Consider the following 7,505-nt stretch of genomic DNA (forward strand, 5'->3'; position numbering starts at 1 on the left):
TCTCACGTTTATATTAGACCTGTGCGGCAGCGGTAAACAAAATTGTCTATGGCACGTCAGAAAGCTCTCGAATTTCATCAAAAATATCTTCATTTGTGTCCCAAAGGTGAACGAAGGTCTAAAGGGTTTGAAAAAACATGAAAGTGAGTATTAATGACAGAATTTTCATTGTGGTGAGAATGACCCCTTTTAACTAAAATGATTCACTTTGTACACATAGTTTGTACATAAAATGAAAACGACCGAAATAGCTGTGCAGAAACAGCCTAGTTTTCACTGCAAGGTGAGTTATCTAAAGAGTGTGTGTGTGGCCGCTATCTCAGAACTTGAAGTCCAGGCTGGTAAGAGGCCCTGTGGAGAGGACAGCAGTCGGGTTATGCTATTCCCCTCTGATGTGACGAAAAGGTCAGTACGCCCTTCCTTTGAAGCCAAGCCCACACACACTCTCAGTAGGGCACAGTTCTGTCCACACATCCTCTATCCTATCTGATACCTTCAAAGACACGCACGTCCTGCCCTTTAATGCCCTACATGGGCCGTGAAAGGAATTCTGCTTTGGACAGACAGGTACATGATAAGAACAAATACAAGCAGCATGAGACAGCAGACTGGCATGCTCACCCACAGGAGAACACGTGTAGAGTGGTTATTTTGTCAAATCGCTGTTAATGCAAACACAAGAGAGAATCGTGAATAAACAAAGCACGCTTTAAGAAATTTAATTAGCCTTGAAATCTAAGGGAAGAATTTAAAGCATATGATGGTTCACCCAAGAATGAAATTGTAAATCATATACTTACCCTCCTGTTTCTCAAACTCTATGTGAATCAGTGTCTGTGGAACACAAAATAAGTTACGTCGTATTTGTTATGTATTATTCATGTTATCCTTTCATCAGATTTTCTTTTTGGTGTTTTATATAATATAGCAAAAGGTGTTAAGCATGGGTTTTTTCTTCTTCATAGAAAATAAAAGAAATGATAAATGTTGGCCAACGGTCTTCAAAACATCTTATTTTATGTTTAATAAAACAAAGAGTGTCACGCATTTTCGGAGCAACATAAAGGTGAGTAATTGCAAACCAACGTGCTCTTGAACCAAAGCTAAAGGTACTGTTCAGCTAAATGTTTTATTGTTCTTCAAAGACTCCTTTCTCTACACCATAATGATTCATTTGAAGGCTTTGCAAGAATAAGTACATTAGTACTAATTAATAAATACATTATTTATTACATAAATACACAAATATGGCAAATAATTTGTCTCTCTTTCCTCAAAGGTGGGCTGAAAAAGATATAAAAGGGAAGACCCTGCTCTGAATTTGGAACAGACAACTACAGACCTTTCATTTTTAGGCGAACTATCCTTTACATTCCAGCCATAAAGGCAGGTTTTTCTCAAATAATGTATGTATTGATGAAAAGCAATTAATTATTCTTTTAAGACATTCTAAGAACTTCAATTACCTTGATCCACAATTGAGTGTCCAATTGAGTAGAAACTGAATGACAGTTGAATGTCAACCGTCTGGAGTCCCAAGTGCTTTTCTTTCACCTTTGTGTGATGGCATAATCCTCACCAGCCTCTCTATAAAAAAGCAATCCTCGTAAAGAGACACTGAACTGTATATAAAAGCCCACCCTTATCCTGCTTTAGCAAACACACGGCATAAATAATCGTCAGGCACAGAAAATATATCTTGCTAATGATAGAGAATAAATACAAGCGAAAGCAGCCTCGTCCAGGTCCTCTCCATAATATTGTATTATATTACACATATGGTTCATTTGTTGTGCTGAGTAGTGTTATAATTGCTAAAAATCTTTTTGAGTGAGGAATGACGGCTTTCAAATGCCTTTTCTTGCTCATCAGATTAACAGATTCCTCTTACAGTAAGTAATCTTAAAATGAGTTTTACAGCAATACAGTGGACGTCTGCCAAGTATGAGAGTTACATTTTAAAGTCGCTCGATGTCACGCTGGTCTTATTGAGCATGCTAAACAAAAGCTTTTCTCTGGTTCACTTAACTTTTGACAAGCACATAAATGGGAGAGCAAACACATTAGATGCGTACATAAGCAATAACTCAGACTTTCTCGGTAGATCTGAAGAAAAATCAATATGCGAACAAAATGATGCATATTGCTAAAGTGATGGAAAGAAGCTTTAATGAGAAACCTTTCTGAGGCAGAACTTTTGTGGCTTCAGCAATCTCTAAATCCAAATCTCTCACATTTTGGACTCATTTAAGTTGAATTTAGGAGGCTGCTAGGGAAGATTCAAGGAGCAGTTTAAGAAAATACAATGTTACAGCTGTTCCATTTCTCCTGATTAAGAAGAAGTTGTGATCGCTTACCCGGCTCGGCTTTGATCTGTCTCAGCGAGTCAATGCCCTCCTCCAGGAATCTTTTCTCTCCCTCACCGGGCCGCTGATGCACAGATCAATTGTTGTTTTTTCTTCAAAGTCAAAGTGAGTTAGTGCTAATTCAATGGAGAACCCAAGTAAGAAGGCCTCTTGTGCTCCTCTGGGATGTTCCATCCACCTTGCTGCATGCTGCAATCACGGCTCCGGAATAGCAATGCAAGAATACTGTAACCTTCAACATAGTGGAAGAATATCAGAGATATATATTCAGACACATGCAGACAGCTGACACAATAAGCTATTTCTCAGGTGGGAAGATTTTAACGGAGTAGTCCAGACCAAAAATGAAATCCTTCAAGTTGTTTCTGATTCTTATTTTTAGCAAAATGTTGTGAATTTGACGGATTTCTAAAAAAAATTTGACTGAATGTAATGTATTGGTGGTAGGAGGCCTTGAAGCTCCAAAAAAGTATCAAAAGTGGGTTATACTCATGCGCTGTAACCACATATTTATGTGGAGAAAGTACAGAAATTTAAGCTTTCAAATCTCATTCATGTTGTGGATATTAAACATGTCAAGACGTGTGACACCACGTTTGAAGTCAATCACGAGTGTGCAAATATTAAAGGAGTAATTCACAGCTGACAAAATGAAGATTTAATAAAAGTTGTCTGACTATGTAATAGAAACACAAAAAAAAATAAATAAATAATTGACTGGATTAAACTGACAGAAAAGGCTGTGGTGAAGAAAAGGCATGGAAACTATAAAACCCATAATGCATTGTACTCTAACAGATTATCCATTTAGACTTAGGATAATAATTGGAGATAACGGAAAAATAATATATAGTTAATTTACTTGAGCTTTTAACATTGTGACAATACAAAACTGGTTGAAATCAGTGAACTTCTTTTTTAAGACAAAACACAGTGTAAAAGTACACTTTCAGAAATAAAAGGTACAAAAGCTGGGGCGGTACCTTTTCAAAAGGTTCAATTTCGGTGCATTAAAGGTAAATATTAGTACTTAAAGTGTACGTATTTGAACCTAATAGGTACAAAAGTGTACCTTTCGAAAAGCCTGAGTGAGAGCTTTTGTACTTTTATTTCTGAGAATGTATATACATTGTACTTTTAATGTATGTAAAAGAGCAGCGCGAACATCCTGCTCAACATCTCCTTTTCAAGTTCTATAGAAGAAACAAAATCAATGGATTTGAAGTAAAATGGGGCGAGAAAATGATGACAGAAACTATCCATTTCACATTACTGAATAAGAAAGAAAGAAAAAAAGATGAGCTGATTCATATCCTGAAAACACAGAAAGTCGGACGTACGGCAAAATGAGAACTAACAAATCTGATAGCTGGGACGGCGGCATAGACATCTTTACAAAGAGGGTCTCTCAAAGCTATTTTTCAAACCATTTCAATCCACTGAGTGGAAGGAGAAAGAAATCTGTGCTTGTCACTGCCAAGTTGATTTCTTATAAACAGGCTTCTCTGAGTATTTTTTCAATGAGGCAGACTACTTTACTACACTAATACTATTATAATAGATTCCTTCATGACAGACAGAATGTGAGTGCAATCTGCAACTAATATAGTATCATTAGCCATTCAGAATGTCAATTATATTGTTCAGAGACAAACAGCCAGTGACTTGTATATATAACGGTCTCATAGAATTCAAAGCGGTCTGGTAACAAGCATGTTTTAAAAGGCAACACATCACTCTGCAGCCACTTTCACAGTCTCTTTAGTTCAACTAAGAGGCTCTCCATGAAACAGCCTTTCAAGACAAGACTCTGGGAGCTAAAAACATGTTTAATAAAGAATCAACCTTATACATGTTCAGACCAGCTGTTTTCAGCATAAAGCAGCTCCGGTGGTCTCTCATATGATGACACTGTTGCACTGTGAGCTCTGAGCTAATGAGCATAAATGACCCTTTACGTACAGTATGAAAATGACAGGGTTCAGCCGAGGTCATTCGTGTGTTATTATGTTATGTAAAGTACATGGAAGCAGGCTATAAAAATGCAACAGGCTTTTCTTAGTGATGCTGCAGCCAGAATGAAGGGTTCCAGGGGAAATCTTAAAGTGATGAGACACAAGCACTAACAAGAACGTGGCCTCAAAGGTATCATTGTGGGTATATATTTTTTTCAGAAATGGCCTATTTTGTTTCTATCAGCAAAACTATTAGAACTAGATTAAACGATTTCTTTGATTTTAAAGCAGAATGTAACCGCTTTTATGATTATAGTGGATTTCATTCCATTATGAGTGTGTTTTGTATAAATTGCGGGGAATTTATATTCAGCGGCATATTATGTCAACAGAAATATCCAATTTCTTATTCAAGTAAGTTTCCTTTCTCTGGTGAGAGCATAAGACAGCTTTCAGTGCCTGTAGGATTGCACAGTTTGTTTTAGATTTTGATTTTAGCTCTTAGTATAAACCAAAGCCTAAATAATTACTGAAATAAATTATGCTTTGCTAACCTGTTTGACCAATTCAATGACAGGAACTTGAATAAGGAGTAATTGATTCACAGCAGGGGTAGATTTAGTGAATTTGGGGCCCCAGGCCAATATAGGAATGGGGCCCTATACATTACATATACTTTATTCTGTAATGTTGCAGACCATTTAATAGCAATTGCTTTATCTATGAGATACAACCTTTAAAAAAGCCAATAGTATAACATATTAATTATACTATATTTTCAAGCAACAGGGCATTTACTTGTTTTGATGCAAAAGGTACATTTACTATTTATTATTCTATCTGTTTACTGTATTTTGATGCAGCCAATATCTGTTTTGATTGACATATATTACTGTTTCTGTTGTCAGATAATGGGATAAATGTTAAATAAGATAAGATTATATAACCACCTCTACCTTCAAAGATGTTAATCGTATTTTATACACATAAGATAAAGACCGTAGCTGTGCCGGCAATACTTGCAGGCAAAATTAGAGAAGCAGCATATCTGTGTTTTAACTGAAAGCGCAGACTAAGAGAGAGAGGAGTGTCCTCAGCAGGAAAGAGAGACCCCCCACTTGTGCACCAATCAGCTTCAGATCCATACTATTTTCATTTGCTACAAGCAGGATCCACATAAAGCATGTTCAACTCAGACATGCAGACAGTTGTCATGGTAATAAATACCATAAACATAACCGTTAGCGTGTCTCACCGTTAGCTTAATGCACACCTCGTAACCTATATGAAAAGCATTTTAGGGGGCCCTTGGCTTATGGGGCCCAAGGCAGTCGTCTACCTTTGGCTAACGGCTAAGTCTGCCCCTGATTCACAGCATATCAGTTTTTATTCAAAACAGTAACAGAAAATGCGAGTCACACAACTTGCAAATAGACATAGAAAGATCTTTATATCTAAATCATCTGTATTATACCTTTTGCTTCACTGTACTAAAAATGTTTGTAATATCGCCTCGATGATGTATTCAAATCCAAGTTCATGCACTTCTTTTATTAATTTATATATTCACAGGGTGGGCTTCTTAAGACCGAGAGACTTTAATGAAAGTTTCTTATAAATGCAAAAAAGTTTGAAAGTGTATAGGGTTTAAAGAGCATAAATCCGATCGTCAGACAGCTACGTACTTGTTTTGTGAGAGACTGCAGCATCTTTGTTGTGTAAATGTGCCTGTTTTTGAGCATGTAGCTCCAACAGTTGTTGAAGGCAGTCATTACAACGCATCGCATTATCGTTTTTTTTCTACAACGTAATTGGACTGACCTTAAAAAACAACTGTGTAATTATATAATCACATAATAATGTCACTCTGAAAGCAGAAAAAAAGTGTTATTTCAGTAGAGAGAACTTGATTATATTTGCGTTTCCTCAGCAGCTGGCCAAAGGTAGTTAATTGAATTAATTAATGTAGTATCGGGTATCAAAAAAAGCAGATCTTTGCAGAAGTATTATATATATATATATTACATATAAAATCTCCTTAAGGTACTATTTAAATATTTCATCATTTTACTTATATATTTTGTAAGCAAGCATTCATAGCATTCACTGAGAATAAGTATCTGTGACTTTTCTTTACAAATACATTATTCGAATTGGAGAATAGAGACAGGAGAATAGAGAAGAGCCCTTTATTTCTCTCAGCCTGGGATAAATCTGTGAAAAATCCTGGCTCATTTCATTTAGATTAGCCTGTCCCACTCTACGGTCCCCCGAATCAAATATTACAGCCTGACCATTCACTGCTCTGACAGCCAAGGTCAAGAGACAAGCGGCTGGACTTGATATAGTAGCTCTCACAGAGAGAAAAACTGACAGCGAGAGAGGTGAATCTGATATGTTCAAAATGAATCCACTTTATAACATCAAACAATGCATCTTTTCTTCTAATAGAACTTGTGCATTCATCTTTTAGTGAAATTGAAAAATGTCTTCCTGTTTTCCAGATGCAAATAGTATATACCATCAAAAGTATTAGGAAAGAAATATGCTCTGAGAAATCTGCCTTGTAGCCAGATTTGCTCCCTATAACAAGTGTTAGCTGCATGACTGGAATCTATAATAGGTCTCATTTATGTGCTAAATCCATGCTGGATTCGATCATTATTCATTTGTCCATAGAATATTGCAGAAAGTAAGACCACATAGCGAGCTCAAGCGGGAAGCAGGTAACTCATGAATATCTACAAGCAATCAATAGGATCCCTAAAATATCCCAGCATCCGTACAGTAAAGCTTTGTCTACAGTCCCATTGGAGCAACAAAATTGCCTTACAGAACACACTGAATGCTTTCTGATGAGAGATGTGGAGGTCAAAATATTAAACTCAAACATGCCATTCTTAAGCTGAGGTACCGTAACCTTGAAAGGAAAGGAAAGGTGGGGCAAGACAGAGCCATTGGTTCATCTTGAGGTAATTTCCAACGTCTGCATCTGTCACTGAGTCTGGACTCTCGGCTGTCTCTCGTCACCTCATCATTCACGCAAACGTTCAGACTGTCATTTACCGGGCCGAATGTGATCTCGCATGACCTCGTTCAGTCATTTCTTTTCTTTCGCTCTCTAATTCTCAGATCTGAAGGTAAAGGGTAGAGAGACAGGGGCAATCATTCTCGTTTCCAGCTC

Source organism: Puntigrus tetrazona, chromosome 2 (assembly GCF_018831695.1).
Source record: "Puntigrus tetrazona isolate hp1 chromosome 2, ASM1883169v1, whole genome shotgun sequence".
Classification (NCBI taxonomy): domain Eukaryota; kingdom Metazoa; phylum Chordata; class Actinopteri; order Cypriniformes; family Cyprinidae; genus Puntigrus; species Puntigrus tetrazona.